The sequence below is a fragment of the Sceloporus undulatus genome, chromosome 4 (genome assembly GCF_019175285.1).
Source record: "Sceloporus undulatus isolate JIND9_A2432 ecotype Alabama chromosome 4, SceUnd_v1.1, whole genome shotgun sequence".
Lineage (NCBI taxonomy): Eukaryota > Metazoa > Chordata > Lepidosauria > Squamata > Phrynosomatidae > Sceloporus > Sceloporus undulatus.
Window position 1 is genome coordinate 218,999,394 of NC_056525.1, and position 4,343 is coordinate 219,003,736.

The 4,343-nt window shown below is 44.3% G+C and overlaps 1 protein-coding gene across 1 annotated transcript in view; it reads right to left on the minus strand.

The window, feature by feature from the left end:
* Positions 1-272, minus strand: part of TP53INP1 (tumor protein p53 inducible nuclear protein 1) — a 15,605-nt gene extending 15,333 nt beyond the window's left edge. The window contains exon 1 of the mRNA XM_042465595.1: positions 239-272. The gene's annotated coding sequence lies outside the window, so the exon portion shown is untranslated. The remainder of the gene's footprint in view (positions 1-238) is intronic.
* Positions 273-4,343: the final 4,071 nt, after the last annotated feature.

Genomic DNA, 4,343 nt, shown 5'->3' on the forward strand with positions numbered 1-4,343 from the left:
TGCCTTGGCTCCATGCGATGGAATTCTGGGATTTGTAGTTTGTTGTGGGCCCCAGAGGGGTCACAACAAACTACAAATCCCAGAATTCCATCGCATGGAGCCAAGGCAGTTCCAAACTGGTATCACACCGGATTATTCCTCCAGTGTGGATGCAACCCTCCTTTTTCCCAACCCAGTTGCAACCCTTGTGTTTTAATTCCAACATTTCGCATCAGAAGGCAGCCTTCTTCCAACTCACCAGTGAAGCTTAGCTGGGCTGGGGTTTGGGTCTTCTTCCCAGCCTTTTCCTGCCCAGACCGTGCTTCTGCTTCTTCCCTGCAGAGTCTTTTGTTGTTATAGAACCCTGAGAACAGCTGATTGGGAGGGCGGGGCCTCGACGTCACTTGGCCACGCCCCTCCCTCCCAGCCAGAGGAGGAGGAGGAGGAGGGGTGGAGTGCTGGGGCTGGAGGCAAACCAATTGGGCCTCTCCGGGACAGGCTGTCTCTAACGCACGTGACCCAGGCTTTGGGGTTTTGTTCTCTCTCTCTCTCTTTACTTTCTCACTCCCCCCTTCCCCCAATCAAAATAAATTAAAAAGAAAAAGGATAAGGGAGTTTTGCAGAGCAGAGGGAACAAGCCTGGGCAACAAAAGGAGGAGGAGGAGGAGGAGAAAAGGGGAAGGGGAGAAGAAGAGAAAGAAAAGGAGGTAGAGAAGGGAAAAAAAGAGGAGAGGAGGAGGAAGAGGAGGAGGAGGAGATGAAAAAGAAGAAGAGAAAAAAAGGAAGAGGAGAAGGAGAGGAAGAGGAGAAGAAGAAGAAATGAAGAGGAGAAAAAGAAGAGGAAGAGGAAAAGAAGAGGAGGAGGAGGACAAGAGGAAGAAAAGGAGAAAAAGAAGAGAAGGAAGAAGAAAAGAGGAAGAAGAGAAAGATAGGAGAAGAAAGTGAGAAGAAAAAGGAGGAGGAGGAGGAGAGAAGGCAAAGAAGAAGAAGAAGAGAAGAAATAATACAAGGGGGAGAAGAAGAAAAAGAAAGAGGAGAGGAGAGGAGGAGGAGAGGAAGGAGAAAGAGAGGAGGATAGCAATGGAAGGGGGATAGGAGACATAAAGAGGAAAGAGGGTTTTGGGGAACAGAGGGAGGGGAAAATGAATAGAAGACTGATTATTATTATTATTATTAAAAACATCCAGGCTTTTTTCCCTCTTCAAACTGACCAGGGTGGGTCTTTAAAATGCTGTGTAATTCAGATGTTAAGGTGTGTTTATAGAGTTTTTAATACCTTTTAAGTTGTAATGCCTAATTGTTTTAACTTTTAAAACTGTTCAATTTTTAAAAATATATATAAAATATATTTATACCTTTTTAATGGGTTTGTATTGTTTTTAAAATTGTATTGTTTTAAATTCTGCTGTCTGCCACCTTGAGTCTTTATATTGGGAGAAAGGTGGGATATAAATAAATAAAACACTGGAAGAAGAAGAAGACAGAAGGAGAGGAGATGAAATCTGGTGAGAGAGCTGGAGAAAGGTAGAAAACATATTCAAGGGTAGCCCTATTGGCTCTGTTTGTTGTTGTTGTGTATGGCTACCTTCAGTTGACCCTATAATGGGGTTTTCTTGGCAAGTTTCTTCAGAGGGGGCTTGCCATGGCCTCTGAGGCTGAGAAAGTGTGACTTGCCCAAGGTCACCCAGTGGGTTTCCATGGCCGAGCCAGGATTCGAACCCTCATCCCCAAAGTCAAGACCAACACTCAGTCCACTACACCAGTGGTTTCCAAACTTTGTTCTTTCAGACATTTTAGACTTCAGCTCCCATAATTCCGGATTTTGGCAAAACTGGCTAGCCTTCTGGGAGTTGAAGTCTAAAACACCTGCAGGACCAAGGTTTGGGAAACACTGCACTGCACCATGCTGTGTAAGCACCATGTAAGCAAAGTACAGTACAACAACATCCCACATCCACAAAACTGTAACCAAAATGCATAATATACACGAGGCAAGCTTGTCTGTCTTGCATTTTATTTGGCCCCCATCAAAGATTTTGATTTTTGTGGATTTGGGATGTTTTCGTAGGGAAGGTGGTGAGAAAGAAGATGGGGGAGAAGATGGAAAAATACCAAAGAAGAGGGAAAGGGAGGAAAGCAGTCTGGGAAAAAGCCAGGAAAGGCTCTCTCCTTGTTTATTTCCACCCTCCTGGTTGCTTTGTCACCATGAGGAGGCTTCTTTTATCTCAGAGGTTCTCACACAATTTCACAACTTTCTCACAGCTTCAGCTGGTGGTCCCCAGATGGCCTATACTTTCCCACACTCAACCGGAGAAAATAACAGGCCCTTTTACTTCACTTTTTATAACTGAAGGCAGGGGTTCATAGTAGGGAAAGGCAGGGGTTCATGGCTATCACCCTGGGCAAGTTTCCAGAGTGGGCCTTCAAAGCCAAATGTTGGTGCTTGAGTTAAAAATTATTTATTTAATTTCACTTCTTTTTTGCTGCCTTTCTCCTAGAAAGGGACCCAAGGTGGTTCACAAGATAAAAACATTTTCAAAACTTTAAAACAAACCAAGAAACCTTAAGTGGCACCCATGCATGGGCGGAGATGGCACACAAAAGTAAATGGAAAAAGTGACAATTTAGTGTCTTTGGATGGTAACCTTCTTCCCCAATTGCCATCTAGTGACCTAGAGTTCTGTTTTGAATGTTGAATTATGACTAGAGACCAAGGTTCAATTCCCTGCTTGGCCATGAAACTCACTGGGTGACCTTGGCCAAGTCACACTCTCTCAGCCTCAGGGGAAGGCAATGGCAAAACTCCTCTGAACAAATCTTGCCAAGAAAACCACATGATAGGTTCACCTTAGGGTTGCCATAAGTCAGAAATGACTTGAACGCACACAACAACAACAACAACCAAATAGCATCTGTACAGCTCAATTCAAAGCACACATCACCCTCAGAAATCATATGCAAGTGGCACATACTGATTTCGGTTTTGTGGAGTCCTATGGATCTTTCCAACCTACGACAACCCTAAGGTGAACCTCTTGCCAAAATGTGTTCAGAGGGGGCTTGTCATTGCCATCCTCTGAAGCTGATAGACTATGACTTGCCCAAGATCACTCAGTCGGTTTACGTGGCCAAGCTGGGATTTGAAACAGGTCTCCAGAGTCATTTTCTGATGCTCAAACCACTATGCGACACATGGCTCTCTGTGGATCGTAGAGTATGCCTTTGATGGTGTAATCGCAGTCTAGTTGTGAAAGGTGGCTAAGAAATATATTCAAAAACAGCTACACTTTTAATTGTTGGCCACCGTTTGATTACTACCATCAGGACCAGTCCTTCTGTTAGGCAGACTGAGGCAATTCATTCAGGTGAAAGTGTGCTTCCAAACCTATCTGGTTTTCTTGGATGTTTTGAAGGATGTAATCTCATGGACAAGAGTCCAAATCCCAAGGCACCAAATCCTGACTGAAAAGGGAATAATGGAGTTTTGGAAGGATTTTAAGGAGGGTGATATTTATCTATCTAAAAAGTAGACCATGGAAGGTGGGAGGGTGATATTTATCTATCTAAAAAGTAGACCATGGAAGGTGGGAACTGCTAGGTCTGAAGGTGACACAGAACATATACAGAGCACAGAGCACTATATGCATCTGAGGAAGTAGACTTTAGTCTACAAAAGCACATGCTACCAACTTCTTCCTTTCAGTTAGTCTCAAAGGTGCTACAAGATCTCTCTATGTACTGATTCTGCAGACTAACACGGCTATATCTTTGAATTCTGCTTTCTTTCAGTTCATCTCAAAGGTGCTACAAGGTCTCTCTATATACAGAGCATTTCCTGGGACAACTGTATGTGTACTGTGTGGACAGAAACTAGGTTTCTGGGACTAATATTGATACCTGAAAACCAGCCTTGGGAGATGGAGTCATTTGGCTAGGTAACAAAGGCTTGGCACCCTTTCCCAGGAATCAACAGTGGGATTCCAGACTAGCTGATGGCTTTCATTCTAGCCTGACAAAAACAGTGATTGGATCAGCATAACCCCAGAATGGGAGGTTAGATGGGAACATGGCAGGGGGTAGGCAGAAAGAGTTGGCTAACTTCTTTGGTGCAATTACCTGGATCACCCACATGCCTTGGATCATACACACATGCCTTGGGTCTTTTCTCCTTTTCTCCCTGGAACCCGACTTGGGGCTTGAACAGATAGGCCAAAATAAAGCTGCTTTGGGTCACTTTGGAGGTATGCTGTTTAAATGATGCATGCGTCGTAAGAGGCTGGAAGCCATGCCAAACCATGCTCCAATCCTAAGCACTGGAGCGCAGTTTTGGCACAGCTTCTGTCTGTTCTGGCCCGTTGTGTTCC